This window comes from Pelodiscus sinensis, chromosome 3, assembly GCF_052426305.1.
Source record: "Pelodiscus sinensis isolate ZL-2025 chromosome 3, ASM5242630v1, whole genome shotgun sequence".
In the NCBI taxonomy this organism is placed as follows: Eukaryota; Metazoa; Chordata; order Testudines; family Trionychidae; genus Pelodiscus; species Pelodiscus sinensis.
In genome coordinates this window covers 107196357-107214528 of record NC_143054.1, presented here as the reverse complement: position 1 = coordinate 107214528, position 18172 = coordinate 107196357, and the positions used below count along the sequence as shown (strand labels likewise).

The 18172-nt window shown below is 39.4% G+C and overlaps 1 protein-coding gene and 1 non-coding gene across 2 annotated transcripts in view; both read right to left on the bottom strand.

The window, feature by feature from the left end:
• SASH1 (SAM and SH3 domain containing 1) overlaps window positions 1-18172 on the bottom strand; it is an 844241-nt gene that overhangs the window by 788849 nt on the left and 37220 nt on the right. The gene's annotated exons all lie outside the window — the stretch shown is intronic.
• Window positions 15346-15463, bottom strand: LOC112544481 (U6atac minor spliceosomal RNA). The gene has a single exon (XR_003087833.2). It is a non-coding gene; the product is annotated as a U6atac minor spliceosomal RNA (small nuclear RNA).

Here is an 18172-nt window from a genome sequence, read left to right as displayed (position 1 = left end):
AGTTAGAGCTGAAAGAATCCTTGGATCAGCACTGCTGAGTTGTTACATAAAATGGTAAATTCTGGGGCTCCTTTGACACCCTTTTAATTTCCATTATTCCTTGACCTTCGCTCTCAATTCCCGTCATTCTTCATCCTGCAGAGCATGGTTGTCCCCAGGTCTATCTCTCTACCCCCTGCCAACTCATGAAGAGAGCACCTCTTTACAGTACCTCTGGTAAGAATTTGTTGTCCCAAAGGCTGAGGCTCTATTCCTAGATAGATTCCTTTTAAAGAAGCATTTAGCACAGACACATGGAGAGGGAAGGCAGAGTCCTCGTGGGCCATATGGGATCCGTTGAAGCAAGCAGAAGTGTGGTAGGCATTCTGAGACGAGGGATTCTAGGTTTGAACTCCAATGCTGGAATAAATCTGGAACTCGTTGCTGTCTGGGTGACTCCAAAATCAACATTTAGTTAACAGGGTCCTAAACCACATACACTTTGTAGGATTGTTTTCCCTTTCAATAGCTCATAGCATAGTAATACTAAACTGAGTAACTATTCCCCCTCAGAGCACTTACGTAACATCTGTTCCATTTCCTATTCTATAATACATAGAGTATAATGTTATACTCCTGTTAAGAATTCTGAACTTTGTACTTTTAAAATGTTAACAACAAGGCATATTATCTAAAATATTTTCACTTTTCTTAACCAGGTCTCATGACAGCCTTTTTTGGTTCACACACGTGAGAAGCAAAAAAATGTTGTGTGCTTGAGGTGTTTTAGATGCTGCTTGTAATTATTAGAACTGGGAGCACCGGCTGTTGGGAATCGGGACGCACAGGAAACAGGAAGGAGGTGGGAGGACATGGGCCAGGCCTGAGTGAGAGCTACAGAGAGGAGCAGCAGCAGCTTTGTAAAGAGGTTTCACCTTTGGTAAATAAAGGCCTGTTTAAGTTTGTTACTACCTTGCTTGCATGATACAACAGTGCTCCAGCCCCGTGATGGGGCAGTGGGGGAGGGAGGGCTGGAGTGCCAGCATAGGCTCCACAGTGCTGGGAGAGGGGAGCCCTGAGCCTTAGGGGCCAGATCCAGGCAAGCCAGGGGCCACATCCAGTCCTCAAGCCTTAGGTTCCCCACCCCTGCCTTAAGGAAAAGGTTGGTGCAAACCCAATATGCCAAACATGCCCTTTTCAATCACATCCAAAGAAAACATCTTAGTTAAACAATACAACAGAACAGAACAGAACAAACTTCAGTGTCAGTCTACACAAGCCAAGTTTCTACCAAACCAAACAGTCAAGGATAATAGAACATTGCTTGTTTCATCTGATCTTGATTCCTTGCCTCCCCTCATCCTTGTGCATTTTAGATGTGCAAGGACAAGTATTCATAGATTTTTCATTAATGAGATGTAGCTCACTATACCGTGCTCAACCAAAGAGGAGACCAAATCAATTATTCTGTTTGTTATATCCTTTTAATTTAAAGGGGTATGTGCAATTTCCCCTATTCTGTGGGACTCTAACAACAGACCTACTAATGAGAAATAATTTTCCTCGCTGACAGTATGAGAGGAGATTAGAATTTCAATTTTTTCCTCCCTACAAAAAAAATTATTTTTTAAAATAAGATTCATAGGCATGCTTATAGCCACTGCAGAAGTTCATCCTTTTTGAAGTTTGTGCATATGAAAGACACTGGCTCCACAACCTTGAAAAGCTGAACCGTCTATTTATCCATAAAACAGACAGAACACAGAGAACACAATTCATGCTTTCTCCTCAATACTACTTAAATGTGTTTCCATTCTAACCTCAATATGAGGAAAGGTCAGATAGTATGTTTGAGAGAAGTGAGCATAAGTCTACTGCAAACTAAACTAAGATCGCTTACTCATTTCACACAGTTCAGCACACCATGCTCCTATGGTAACAACTTCCTATCACTACCAAGAGGGGCCAAAGTTGAACCTGGTGACCTAGTGGTCGAGTGCCCCCATGTCATTATCTCCAAATTCCCTTTCCTCAAAATGTATGAATAAAGCGAATACAAGGGGTGCAATACATGTCGACCTAGAGTGAGCATATGAAAGAACATGTTCGTCAACAAACCTAAACATATATTTAATAAATACTCTTAAGAGATTTAAAACATAACAACACATTGATCTTCAAAATATCTTTAAAGGCAGAGACTGATAACCAGAGGCAAACAATCAGAGAACCCAAGATGCATGCAAAGCAACTCAAAGGATGATCTCAGCAGCCCAGCACGTTACATGCAACAGCATAGGGTAGAAGGGAAATAAACTGTCACCAAATAAAATAATATTAAACTCTTTTTATGACTCTCTCTGACTTGCAGTCAGTCATGTTTACTCCCCATTGCCTCACTTAGCACCATCATTCCCTTTCTAGATGATCAACACTGCAATTAGTACCATCCTCATGGAGACTAGGACAAGAGCCATGTGTGTAGGTGCTGACTTCATGGGTGCTCAAGGGCTGAAGCACCCATGGGGAAAAGATAGTAGGTGCTCAACATACACCAGCAGCTAAGCTTAACCTCTGCCTCCCTTCCCCCAGTGCCTCCAACCCAATGGCAGCCTCAATGATCAACTCCACCTCCCTACCATTTCTTCCTGCCCTCTGCCAACAGCTGTTTTACAGCATTCAGGACACTCCAGATGGGAGGGGGATGAGCAGGAATGGGAGACTCTGGCTGTGTGAATGATGGATTTGTTGGTTCACTGGTAGTAAGGGGAAAAATGTGTTTCAGGGCGCATGAAACATTGAGTTCTACCCAAAACAAAACATTTCATTTCAATTTTGAGCTTTGTGTTACGTGTTCTTTTTAAAATGAAATTGAAGGAATTTTTTTAAATGAATTCATTTTGAAAGGAAAAAAAATCAACATGTTTTGTTTTGAAGATGTCAAAATGAAACATTTCGGATTTTTCAATTTTTTTCTTTCCAGGCTGAAACAATTTGGGGCTGAAACAATTAATAAAAACTTTTGGTTGACCCAAATTTGAACATTTTTGGAGAAAAAAAGTTTTAGATTAAAAAAGCTTCCCCCCGCCCCTCCGCAATAGCATCCCCCCCGCTAACAGAGGCAGCAGCATGGGGTAGGGAGGGCGGATCCACGGAGCTGGTGCTAGGGAAAGCCAGCTTTTAAGCCAGCTCCCCCCCAACACTGGCTCCTGCCTGCGCCCCCTTCCACTGCCTCTGTAGGAGACAGTGGGCTTATCAGTTAATTGTGTAGTTGTCTACATGCTGACATCCCTAATGGCTATCAGGAAGTAGTACAACACAATGTGGGTTCACTCCCCCCCCCCCGCATCCTACCAAGATGTACAGTACTGCTATATAATAAATAGCTTCAGCCAGCAGGGAAAGTACAGCAACATGGTTTGATCAAGAACTTTGACTTTTAAAATAGCCAAGAAGTCTTCTGCTCTACCAAAATAAGGGCCCCAGACCTCCTCCTGCTTAAATCAAAATGTGAATTTTGACCGATTCGATAAGAGCAAGATATTATTAACAGGACAAAGTTACTGATAAAAGTAGGTCCCTGCATTTCTCTTTTTTTCTTGTATGCATTAGGGTGACCAGGTGTCCAGTATTTAACTGGAATGCTTAGTAGAAAAGGGACTCTGGCATAGGTGGTGTTATATGGGACCGTGGTGCCCCCGCACCAGCAATATTCCTGGCCTGGGGCTGGACTCCAACAAAACTCACCCCTGTACGGCCTGGGGGAGTGCAGGTGTGTCTGACATGAGCTGCTCCATCTGCTGGGACCAGTACACAGAGACACCTCCCTCCCCTGGGCCACAGGGATGCACCAAGGAGAGAGCAGCAGGCAGACGCTCTAGCCCACTGTGGTACAGGAAGCTATCAGGGCATTTTAAGTCACCTGAGGGTGACAGGTTGGGCAGGGGATGAATAGAAGTGAGTGCATGAGGGCAGCAGTGTCCAGAAACCCCCCGCTCCACAGGAGGTACCGCACAAGGGTGTGGCACCCCCACCATCTCCCCTTCTTTGTGCACCCTACTCCCTCCAGAGCCTGTACTCTCTCCCCCACTCTCCTGTCCTAAAACTCTCTCCCCCTTCAAACCTCCAAATTCCCTCCCTGAGCCTGCACCCAGGACTCCTACCCCCCGACTCCATCCTAGAGCCAGCACCCCAGATCCCCACCCGCACCCAAAGCCGCCCCCCCCCCACTTTCCCTTCCTGCACCTAAACTCCATTCCAGAGCCTGCACCATGCACCCAAACTCCTTCCTGAAGCCCACATCCCTCCTCCACCCAAATTCCCTCTCAGGGCCTTAGGCAGGTGGGTGGGAAGGGGGGAACAGTGTTGTTAGTTTTAAAGTTCAATCTGTACAAAAAAAAAAGTCAGTCCATCTGAAAGGGACCTCGATATTAACATGTCAGCACTTATTAAAATAATGCAGGATTTAGCAGCTGGTTTATTCCCAAGTGACTGCTGACCTCAATCAAATCATGGGATTATCATACTAATCAGATAACACTGATTTTCATCTCTTTAATTAGTATTCTTTATCATCTTCTCTGAAAAAAAACTAAATGGTATATTTAAAAAAAAAATGAAAGTCCAGAATGCTCTGTTTAACAACACAGTGTGCAAACCATCATAATGAAATGTAAAATGAAATCTAATACTAATTAAATTGTAAATCTCCCTATTAATTAGTGTCAACAAAAACTTAAACTAACATGGCAAAGTTCAAAAATCTGAAAGTGTTGAGTGCAAACCAGCACATTTTGACAAGCAGTAAAACTAAAAGCATAACATTTTAGAGTTGTTTTTTGAAATACTTAAATGTATAACACACGGTGTAAACCGTTGTATAAGTTACTATTTCAAAATGCTCCATGTAGTAAAGAGCTATCAAATGCATAGATTGTCTCCTGAAAATCTGTCCATTTAATAGGTCTATTAGTTTGATGGATTTGCCTTTCATAATAATTTGTTTAATACATATGTATAGCTCTCATGAGTATCTCTGTTCTGGTCTATTTGTATAACTTACAACAGAGTTTTAAATTATTTTAAAAATACACAGCTTTAAATACATGTATGCATTTTACAGTATTCTTTTACTATGGCTTGGCAAGCCATTCACATTACTTTCCTTTTACATGAAATGGCCCTTTATATCAAAGTTGTGGCTTAGCATTTTAAGTATAGTGTATACTTCACAAAAGCAGGAAAGTATATAGTACAATACTCAAAGCTCAACTAGCATTTCTTAACTAGAGATATTTTTGTGTGCATGTGAAAGGGGGGATTAGAGTAGTGAAGGCTTTATATATTTTTAGCATTTTAAATACAGAATATGCCACTACAACATTTTGTTCAACTGTGCACTGTTGTTTTTAGTTACAGTTTCAAATTCAACCACATTTTTAATTTCACATTAAAACAATGTTTTAACCAAAAGTAAATAAATAGGTCTTCTGAATTAATTTTGGCCAATATAATGGTAGAAACAAGCATCTCAAGATTTCTCAACACATTTGCATATAAGGATTATATCAGCTCATTGAGAACATTTTGCTAAAGGGCTGTCTAGTATATCCACTGCTGCAGAGATATGGCTAGCTAAGCTCTGCATTATTAAATCGATGATCCTGAAGAAAGTCTTCAGAGACAGCAAATAAAGGACAGACCTATATGAACCAATATAATGATCTCCACTCCACTGAGAAAAATATAATGAAACCTGTTAAGCATATCGATTGAAGAGCTGAAAAACCAAATTGGAATAACCAAAAGGAAAAGCATCTTTATAATAATGCTATAAAATCTGATCAGTTAAAATATCAAATTGGTGATCTATAAAAAAAATAAACTTTAAAAACAACAAATGGTCTAATAGCACTTTATAGACAAACAAAACATGCAGATGGCATCGTGAGCTTTTGTGATCTTTTAAACAGTGATTAGGTAGATTAAAGTGTTCTCCAAGAGGTTTCTGTATGTTCCCTTTCTCTGATTTGTGTCCATTGATTCTTTCCCTTAGGGACTGTCCAGTTTGTCCAACATATTGGGACATTGCTGGCATAGATCAAATTACTGGATGTGCAGTCAAATGACCTTTTGATTAGGTAGCTTATGTTGTTGGCTCCAGTGATGAATTCGCTTGTACAGATATGTGGGTAGAGTTGAGCCACCCCACCATCAACCTCAGCCTGGACCAGTGTACACGAGAAATCCACTTCCTGGACACTACAGTACAGTTAAATAATGGACAACTTTCCACCACCCTATACTAGATCTTCAAGTGGCTGTCTTGTCACAAACCAATTCTACTAGCCAAATACACAGTGAGGGGTTGGAATTACAGTTCATCCACATGTTCAGTTCTCATGCTAATGGCCTCAGTCTTGATGAGGGATGGTTGGGACACTATCAACCTCACATTCAATGAAGGTGCTAACAGCTCTTTGTGTAGATTCCTGTTATTGCCTTTGATTCTTATATGCTTCATTTTAACTACCCAATCTTCAGGCGCTTACTGATTCCCGGTTCTGGCTTCCTGTTTTTTCCTTTGCTATTTCCCATACCCTCTGCTCCTTGTTTCCAGCCCCCTTCCCCCCCACCCCTTTATTTTGGATCTGCACATCCGAAACTCAAAACTCCGGTCATCTGAAGAAGAGGGCTGTGTCCATGAAAGCTCATGATACCATCTACATGTTTTGTTAGTACTACCAGACCATTTGTTGTTTTTTTAAATTTTTCCTGTACAGACTAACTCGGCTACCACCTGAAGCTATAAAAAAACAGACATTCCAATCTAACCTACATTAACATATCAGAGGACCGCCTAAAAAAAGATCTAACAGCACAGGATATACAATCAAACTTGCTTGGGAAGATGTGAGGCATAGTCTCTTTCATGACAGGACTAAAATGAGAAATCATTGAGAGCCAGCAGAGCTAAGATGGTTGGGACGAAGTAAACTTTCTTTGCTTTAAAGAAAAAGATCAGGTCTTAAGCAAGGTGAAAGCCAGTGGATTGTTCTATTACTGCAGTGTGTTTAGGGGCCAAAATGCAAGCTCTGGGTACAGAAATATACAGCTCCCATTAAATCATAGGGAAAGGGGGCTCTATCTGGACATTCAAAGTTATCACACAGCCCTATGTCTTCAAAATATCAGTGTGACGATCTAAGGAATAAAGTGAAGGTATTCAATGGAAAAACACGGTTAAAAATGTGCAACGTTCTCCTTTGTCCTTTAGCTACCAAGCTGTAATAGCACATTCTCTCTCTCTTCAAAGTCAAGGCCCTGCTCCTGAGTACTTCCTGAAAACTGTTTTACCAGATACTTTTGAGCACTGTGATGGGGTATACCAACCCTGCACTGGGCTGGCAAGAGTTAACCACGCTTATATGGCCGAAAGAGCCCACCCCCACAGCCCTGCTGGGCATGATCCTCCAGTTGGAACATCTGTATAAAAGCCAGGGGAGCAGCTCAGTCAAGGCTGACCCCCGCAGGGGCAGGAGCTGCTGCCAGAGCTCTCAAGCAGGAGCAGCAGGCATTTGCCACAGCAGAGGCTGGCCAGGGAGGCTTCCAGGCTGGAGAAGGAGCAGCAGATGGATGCTGCAGCAGAGACTAGCCAAGAGAGACCAGCTGGGGAAGGGCCCAGCTTGAAGGACGCAGGTGGGGAAGATGCTGGCAGGACAGGAAGTAGCCCAGGGTGGGGAATTGGAATCCCTGAGAGCTCAGCTTGTTTTGGGCAGACTCCCTACTGAGCTAGTAGTGGGACATGCCCACCACTGACAGGGCCCTAGGCTGGGGCTTGGTGGAGAGGAAGGGTCTGGGTCCCTCTACCCTACCCCATTCGCCCTTCAAGGGGGACACTACACCTGGACTGTTGACTTGGCCGCTGGGCCCCATTGCCTTGCCAACAGTGGCTGTTACTGGCCTGGGTATAGTAACAATTATGGGGTGGAGCAACCCGGGCAGGGCCTAAGAAGCTTTGTGCCCTGCCTTGGGAGGAAGCTGTGCTTGCCACCCCCTGATAAGCACAAATATCTTTCTGTAACACATTTCAGGCATTTGCTTGTGCATCTACACTGAAGATTCATTTACAGAAACAATACAACTAAAATTAAAATATTGGAGCAGAAATTGTTTGAGATTTTATTTTGAGCCAATACCTTTTCATAATTCAGGTCAGAAACAAAATGTGGTTTCAGATCTGATATTAGGGACTCCAATGTATTTTTTCATGTGTTAGTTACAAGAGCACCCTTAATTACACTAAGGCACTCTTGCCTGTAGGGCATTTTGAAGGGATAATCTATGATCACATTTAAAATGGTTCAGGATTTTTTTTAAATTAAAAAAAACTATCAGCTATGCCTCTAAAGCAATATTATATTTGAATGTTTTATTATTATATATTCAAACTCAGCCTTAAAATTGTTTCTTTAGCAGGTAATTTATTTCAACAATGCAAATCAACTTATTCCTCCCTCTTAACAGTTCTTTTCTTTTGAAGTACTAAAGGAAAATCTAATCCCATCTGTAAATATCATTAAGAAACAGATGCATTTCATCTGAGAAGCCCTATAAAAAAGGGGCGGGTGTTTTGATTTCCTATTGAATAGTGCCAACCAGCCAAATTATAAGATTAATTTACCTACTGATTACAAAATGGCCTTTAGAGCAGCTGCTATTTGGTATAGAGCCTTCGGAGTATGATTTTCTTGCAAAACGTGAGTTTTAGCTAGCTAGTAGAGGATGTACTAAATATAGCTAGTAAGCCGCAAGCAGAATTGCCACAGGTTATTTAACATAATAGCATCCATGCAACTTTACAGCTGTTCAGGATGAGCAAAGAGGCTGCAAAGATGCAAATTTAGCAAAATCAATCACTCCCTAATTCATGCATTCCACATACATTATCATCTTGGTTTAAAAAAAAGTATTCAAAATTAACTGTCATAAGTTAACATAACTCTGACATGTTTGATTCCATTCACTGGGTGAATAAAATATATTTTGTGATCTTGCATGGAGTGTTTCAATTTCTTTTTGGGGGAGAAGATTCATTCCCTTGTCTATCTGTCAAACTGGGGAAGAGTTATTCAAATGTTTGCAGTAAGAGGTTTTATTTCCAAGTCTCTTTCGATTAATTATCCAATTATCTGCTACTGTTTAGACTAGTCACCAAAATAAATACACATTCTTCATCCTAAAATTACAATTAAGCAATATTGTCTTTTTTCAAACCAAATTATCTTCCTTAATTTTGTTGTGTCTTTTGTGGACTACTAGAATTATTGTGCTTGTGTTTTCTTTTTCCTGTCCTTCCTATCTGAGATTTTTTTTTGTCTTAACTCTCTCTCCCCCTCATTGTCTATCATCTCCTGTCCTTCCCTCTGCTTACTTTGTCCAAGATCACAGCACGGAGAGTAAAATTTATGGATAGTCACATTTTCACACCTCTTCATTTTTTTTCCACAGGCCTAGTAGCTTTAAAATAAGCTCTGGTCAGTTTCAACTAGAATGCTTCTTCTATTGGCCACACTGCTGAGGAAACATGTGTGTGCAAGAGCAGTAGCCCTGGCATCATCTGTCTTTGCAGGACCATCTCCCCCCCCAGTTGATTAAAATATAGGGTAGGCACAGTGACAGTGTGATAGAAATGGAAACATGAAAGCCACATTCCTGTGCAGATTTAGACTCCAGTTCTGAACATTTTTTACAATAAATACAAATTTTAAAGTAATAAGAAAATTAAACTGTGTTAAATACCTAAAGAAGCTAAGGCATTGAATTAAGGCAGATGTTCCTATTCTCCCACTTATTCCTTTTCCTTTCTATTCAATAGTGTGTTATGGGTATACTTTGACATGTCATAATTAATCTTCCTAACTTTAAAAAATAGCATAGGAGGACTGACTCTATAGTTATGATTTGAGGAGAAAATTTTATTCTTAAATCCTATTTTTTAAGCTCAGAGAGCTTTCTGGAAAAGTTATCATTTGAGTTGCCTATTTGCTTTTAGCCATAACGTAACATTTTTTCTGTTAGTTTGGTAAAAATTTTTTGGAATGTTTTGAGTTATAAGATCGTGGGAAAATAGAGTATTTCACACTTCATATTTTCCAGATGCTTCCCCCCACTCCATGCATACGCACAGGGATAATTAACAAATGAATTATTTTTAGAACTTCAGACTTGCATCACGCTTAGGCCTCAAATGCTCCAAACTTTAATGAGACTTCTCATGTGCAAGACACTAAACATGTGCTAACGTTTCCAGCACTAAGCCCGAAGGAGAGAAGTGCCTCTGATATTGGTATACAAAAAGTTATGAGGGTTTGAAAATGCTGTGTTTTGAGTGACTTATTTCTACTCTTTTTTAACATGCTCAAGTCCAGAGGGCTGTCTGAGGCTACTGCATTTATTTCAAAGTGTAATCTTAAAGGAAAACATTCAAATAAAAACATAGTTACATTCAAATTAACAAGAGGATTTTTTTCTCTAATTTAAAAAGGACAAAAAATTAACAAACACCACTAATGCGGCCTAAAGCTTAGAATTTATATGGCCAAACATTATGGTTCCCACAGTAACTATAACACAGCCATATCGCACATATGTCATTAAATGTATGCCTCGGCATACACGCAATGCAAATATGCTACACCAGAACATCACTCACTAACCACAAACCAAGTATATTACAGCCAATGAACAAAAAGGGCCAATTGTCATGGGGCATGGCTGCCCTGCTGGGCAAGTGTGGCACTATAGCATCTACCCTGAGGTGAGTCTCCTCACACTTGACTGGCTGTGCTGGAGATGTGGTTTATCCCCCCAGACAAGTCACAAACAAACATAACCTATTCCAGGATAGCAAAAAACTCTCAAACAAGTAAAAAAGGTTTCTTTGTCTTTTGTGTACCCAGCCCCTTTCTAGGCGGAGTTTTCTCGGCTCCATTATAGAGTACATGGTCCCCTCAATCTGGTTTGGGCTGAGTGAGTGATGTTGAACTTTAGATGATAGTCGAGAGAAAGGCTAGGGCCTTATCTTCACTCCATGGAAGACTGATGCTGCTGTGATTGATCTTCTGGAGTTCGATTTAGCGAGTCTAACTAAGACTTGGTAAATTGAACTCAGAGGGCATCCTCACTGAGTACTGGTACTCCTACTCTTCAGAAGAGTAAGGGAAGCTGATGGGAGCATTTGTGCCTGTCAGCTTCCCACTGTGGGGACGCCACCAAGCTTGGCTTAAGGTAAGCTGACTCCAGCGACATATTCTATGTAGCACGAGTTCCGTACCTTAAGCAGAGCTACTGGGTGTAATTTAGACCTGGCTTAAGAAAACCAGCTCTAGCTAAAGAAGCATTTCATTGCTTCACATATTAATACATAATGTTCTAGTAGCAGCTGCCCCAAGTATGTTATTTAGTTTAAGTAGCTGTGTCTGTTGTCTGCAACAGAGAAGTTTTCTCCAAGAAGGGAGGGAGTAGAATTGCCACAGGAACCATTTCTTTGCGTTCAGGAATTTAAATTTTCAGACATTGCATTGGGTAAAGACAGTACAAATTAAGTCTATGTTCAAAATATATTGTGACTGTGCTTCTCACCTGTACACATTTCAATTACCCAGTTTCTAGTTCACTGAGATTCCCTCCCCATGCTTGCTGAATAGTTATTTGCCCCATTGGAAGGTCCACTGAAATCAGCAAAAGTAATTGTGGAATAAGGCAATATTCAGCAGAAATCCCAATCTAGTCCTAGAGCAGCCATCACATTTTTTAATCATTTCAGTAAAAAAGTACTTGTAAAGAAATGTATTAAAACCATGGAACCTAATGCACTATTAAGCATTTGCATTGCTGCACAAGCATTTGTGCGGATACTGGCACTGTTAAAAGATTTTGCTGAATTAAGCCATGAGCATTTGAACTGATTACTAAAAATATTAAATGTTTAGAATTAAACAAATATAGGTAACAGTGAAATTCCTGTCATTTGGCCCTAGCAATGTACTATTTTATCCTGTGTGTATTTTAGTGTGTATTTCATGTTTTAAGTCATGTTGTTATTTTTACGAAAAGTGTGATACAAAAATAAAAGACTCTTCCGGCCTTAAATTATGTTTAAAAGTTTATTTCCTTCCTAATGTTCTAGTAGAATGGCTTCTGGCAAAACTAGCTGGAAAGTAAAAAGCAGATCTAAATGTAGACTTTAAGTCATTGGTTTTCAACAATTAAAAATATTGGATATTTCTACAAATAAAAATTCTCCCAAAAGAACCAAGCTCTAGAAAGAATCCCTTTTTTGGTTTATTTTGCTTTGTTGACATTTATTCACTAAAAAATTCATAGGAGGTTACTTCAGAAACTATCTGAAAAGTGACAACACAATTTTCTTCTATTCCTCTGTGTTCATCCTTGCATCATTCAATTCCCTTTTCAGTTTCCTCTCACTGCTGCTATCCACTGAGGTCACTAAGTGAATGTTTTTTTCATGTTAGACACACACACTCTCTCTCACACACACACACTCACTCACTCCTTCCTCCTCTTCCCCCCCATATCCTCTTGTTTGAGTAAGGCAGGCAGCATTTGGCCACAGATCTAAATAGAAAAATCTGATTTAACTGAAGTCATTGGAAAGTGAAATATCTCCAGTTCAACACGTTAATCATTAATATTTGGAGGATTTTCTTGCCATGCTGTATTATGAGGAGAACATCACTAGATAAATACAAAAATTAAAATGTCTCTAACTCAAATTATGTTATATATTCTGGAATTTTTTCAAATGACAAAAAATATTTTAACAAACGAATACATGAATTTTTAAAAATTTAGTTAAACATTCATGATTTTTAAATCAAATTTGTTTGTTAAAATAAATATTTGAATGAAATATTTTTAAACAAAAAATAAATTGACTTTCAGCCAAGTCAAAATGAGAAACTTAATATTTTGGCTCCTATTCATTGCACTTTTAAAGAGAAATAAGTGATTGACTCTGCATACACAAATTTGCAGAGGAACAATAGGGTTAAGGTCCATTATCTCTCACCTCTATTTTATTTATTTAAAAACTTTTGCTGTTAACAAGCAAGTTATCTCTGGAGACACAAATCCGCAGTTTGAGTACTGCAAAACTAAGCATCTCTGATGGTATCTTTTGGACTTGCACTGACTCCCATTAGGTAGGTAGAAAAATTAACCTAAATCTATACAGAAGCACCTGAAACCCTATAAGATTGGGTCCCTAATCCATGAGTTATTGGAACTTATTCCCAAACCAATCTTGACATTGGATTTTTTTTTATAAAATGTTTTGAGGGGGAAAACCCATTTAAATAAAAACTGATTTAAATAAAACAATTTAATTTTTTTAAAACCAAAATCATTGATCGTTAGCCACTTGGATTGGTTTAACTTAAAGTGTGATTTTTTTACCGGAATTAAACTGGTGACATTATATTATTTCAAAATGTGTGAGAGCATTCTTGTTTTGGTTTAGTCCAGTGTTTCCAATCTTTTTTATACTGTGAACTGGCAAATCCAATCACAAACTTTTGGCTGACCTGTAACATTTATTTGCATATTCAGTATGCAAATAATGTGTAAATGTGCAACTAAACTGTTACTGGTCTGCCAAAACATGTACCCCAACCCTGGTTCCCAGAGCTGCTGCGAAGAGCTGGCATCAGCTGTAGCTGTCACTAAGGTATACCCCAGTCCCATGGGTGTGGCCTGGCAATGTGGGAATTTCACTGAGCTTAACTGAGGACCTGGGTCTCCAAACATATGTAACTTTGCTCACATGAACAGCCAAAGTCAAAGGGGACCACACATTTGATCAGAGATGCACACATCAGAAAGTATTTGCAAGAGCAGAACCTAAGTTTGTTCTCAGAATAAGTGAACAACTACATTGCTTTCTCAAGTTGGCAATGCTCTAAAATTCTGTAAAAATTTTATTTATTTTACAGAAACGATAGCCCACATTTGCTGTCAAGTGAAATTACTTTTCCACTCCATCATGATTTTATTCATGTTTTTCAAATCGTAACATTAATACATTTGTTGTGGTTGGGGAAGGACAGCTGGATCTCAGGGTGAATTTCAATATTATATTAACATCATAGATAATTAAGCATATTAATGATACTTATAGTGTATAATAAAATATAACCTTGTAGATAATTATATTAACCTTGCAGATAATTAGAATAATTAACGTTTGCAAAGAGCCCTGAACATGAAAAGACCCAACCTTGCTGATAACTATTACCATTTCAAGTATTACCAGTTATTAGTACAGTTTTAATCAAAAACCTAGTTGCTGAGGTAGAACTGCCAGGTGGGAATAGCACTGGCCTGGGACTCAGAAGACTGGGTTCTATTTTCTGATCTGTCGCTGGCCTGCTAGATCACTGAAAGCAAATCACATCACTTCTTCATGCCTGAGTTTCCTCATCTGTAAAACAATACTGTGTAAAGTGTTTTGAGATCTACCGATAAAAATACTACACAAGACAAACTAAATATTGTTAAATAAAGAGGAATCCTTCATTCTGTTTGGGCACGTCTGCACAGCAGGGCTACAGCTGAAATAAGCTATGCAACTTCAGCTACGTCAACTGTGTAGCTTACATTAAAATAGCTTATTTCAGCTTTTGGTGTTGTCTACACAGCAGGAAGTCTGAGAAATAGCACTCTTCTTCCGACTTTCCTTGCTGCTCATAAAATGAGGGTTACAGGAGTTGGAGTAAGTTCTCCAGCTCAATATTATTTTGACATAATGTCAAAATAACTGCTTGTAGTGTAGACGCGGTCTATGGCATTTTGGAATAACGTCAGTTATTCCAAAATAATGCTGCTGTGTAGACATGCTCCTAGCTACTAAAATATTAAAGCCCTGACTCAGTGGAACATACATTAATTTATGTGATGTGAAAAAGTGCTCTAGCAGCTTTTAGGGGATATCCTCCTGAAATAATTATTTAAAAAGAAAATCCAAAACCTTGAAATAACATAAATCCCACCTTGTGAAAAAAAGGAATATTTTTTTACAGAGTATAATTTATTTTTTAAAATAATCTTTAATGCCAAGGAAAAGAAAAAAGCTCTTTCTTCATTCCGCCAAAGAAAACATTAATTTGGACAATTTGTGTATATTTTTTCTGCTTCAGAATTATAATTAGTCTTAAAAGCCAAGAACCTAATTAACTCTGGACTAGCCCTCCCTCAAATCCCATGAAATCCAACTCCTGGAACACTAAATGCTTGTTTGAAACCACAAGTTCTGAGGATTATAGTCGTTAAAAAAATGTGTTTATCAAAAACAAATGCTAAAAGCACAGACAAGAACTCAAGCAGAACAGCTTATAATTGTGTTCCACAGCACTTCCATCTTTGTCTGGGGAGGCGCTAATAACCTCTGCCCATCTTAAAACATAAATAAAAAAGCATAATTAACACAAATGTTCCTATGTTGATGTTGCTCTATCACTAAAAGTATATTCAGCTTTGCTCAAAAAACTGTGAACATAAAATGAGAATGGCGGCTTTGTTAGCAGTAAGAGCAAACATACCAAAAACTTAAGGCTACATTACAATGTTAAGTAAACAGGAATGGAAAGGATTTATCACATACAGCTTATGATGCAACTTATATGACTAATTAATTTTGTGCCCAACAGAGCAGAAGACATCTCCTTCCTAAGGTTTTATTAGGTCCAAGCAAGATAAAAATGTGACTTGGTGGGATGCAAGCCCCACAAGACTCCAAATGCTGGATTTACATCCTGGTGGCCTATCCAGAAGATTGGTCCTTAAGGATGGACCAAAAAAGAAAAACAATTCTCATGAATTGCAGTACCATTCCAATGTGGGGTGGGGGGAAGAGAGGGGTTAACAACTCATATGAATTAGCTCCACAAGCTTCATAGAGAGTATGGTCTAGTGGTTAAGACACTTGACTAGCAGATGGATGGATTCAAGACCCAGGTCAATTATTTTTCCCCAATGTGCCTCTCCCATGCTTTGGAGTAGTGCAGGAGCAATCCGGTCATGCAGGGACAATGGTGGGGGTTCTGAGAGACATTAAACCAAACTGTAAACCTTATATGATGTAAACCACTTCAAGCCAGGGGATGTAGCATCATTCCTGCATGGCTAGTCCCAGCGCCCATGACACTATCTGGCCTGCCTGCTTAGACTATACGTTTTTCCTATGCATTTGTACGATGCTTAAGCAATATGAGGCATGCTCTCAGCTGGGGCCTCCAGGCACATTTTTATATATATATAATTATAAAAAACACAATCATCATCAAGCACCACAAGTCATTTTACTAGCTTAGATTTTTTATATAACTGAAACAATGTGGTTTTAAACATTATTTTAGTTACCAATAAAAAAAAAAAGACCAAACCCACATTAATTCTTCTCACTTAATCAAACAGCCAATTAGCACAAAACTAAAATGCAACATGCTTTTCCCTAAGACTTTCACAGCCTTTCCATGCTTAGCTACTTTCCATTCTCCTCCTCACGTTCTTCCTTCCACCCTTCTCCCTGTTGTTTTTATACCTTAGGCACAATCACCTTGTAAAGACGGCTATTGCCAGGCAGGGAGTGGTGGAGCAAAAAAGGTGCCGGCTGCATGCAGTAAACAAAATCCAGTCTTATTCTTGATTCAGAGAGCCAGCACAAGTACCATGTAACCATGAACTCTTACTGTGCACCTGGGTGCAAGTGAATACTTGAGCATTGCATGGGACTTGCATTTCATTTGGTAGGTATACAACTTCTCCTTTTCCCACACAAAGCACAAATCACTTGAAAAATGTTACAGGGTGCCTAATTTTTTAAAAAGTCACAAAGAAATTATGTTATCCATGATTTGCTATTTTTGTGGCTTTCCCCATCTCTCCATTTTTATCATTTTATCTATTCACCTCTTTAAATGCGCCATGTTGTTGGGAGTTTAATTTCTCTTAAATCACAACTGGTATTTAATATAAGGCACATTGAGGATCTAGTAAAAATCAATGTGTGTCCATTTTTTATGCTATCAAAGTTTCGTTTTAACCCTCTCCCACCCAATGCATTGCATTTACATATATGTGGCTTTGAGGAGCTAATGGACTTTGAGGAATATAATAGTTCTGAATGCTACTATGGGGAGAGAGCATAACATGCAATACAGATGTGCATAACAATGACTGGAGAATTCATGTGTGCGCTGTCATAATGTCGGATAGTCCACAACCACTCACCTTTCCCATGACTTCCAAGTGGGTCATGAGGATCCAGTGGTGGGCACAATCTCCAGATATACCAGCCTTTGTAAACCGAAAGATCTAGGAAAGCCTAGATCTGAGATGTCTTCAGCCAGAGTCACCTGTACAGGAAAGGGTTTCCCCATCAGTCTGGGGGTATGATGAAAATGTGACTCTTGCAGAATAGGTAAGAGAAAGGGATCATACTTCTCAGACAGAGACATAATCCTTCAAGGGATGAACCACCACCAACAAAAAACATGATGCCAAGAAATGGAATAATTGGTACATGCCAGATTGGCACTTCTTTTGATAAAGACTGTAGGCAAATGATTTAAAGGGTATCATATCTGGATTTTTTATTCTGTACTGCCTAGAGAGGCAGTCAATTTATTGCTTGGAAGGAAAACAGAGGGACCAACTCTTGCTTTTGATGTGCAACGTAAAATGCTCTTTTTGCTGCTGTAATTTTATTTCAGCTGAAAGTCACCCCAGTGGAGAGAATACATAAAAGGTTCTATGCACCAGTTACACTGCGTCTAGACTGGAATGATTTTGCGCAAATACTTTTAACGGAAAAGTTTTTCCGTTAAAAGTATTTGTGCAAGTGAACGTCTACACTGGCATGGATGCTTTTGCGCAAAAAGACATCTTTTGTGCAAAAGCATCCGTGCCAGTATAGACGCTCTCTTGTGCGAGAAAGTTCCAATGGCTATTTTAGCCTCGGGCTTTCTTGTGCAATAAATTAACTTGGCTGTCTATACTGGCCCTCTTGTGCAAGAATACTTGTGCAAGAAGGCTTATCCCTGAGCAGGAGGTATTTGCGCAAGAACCACTGATTTTGTACAGTACAAAGTCCGTGTTTTTGCGCAAACACTTG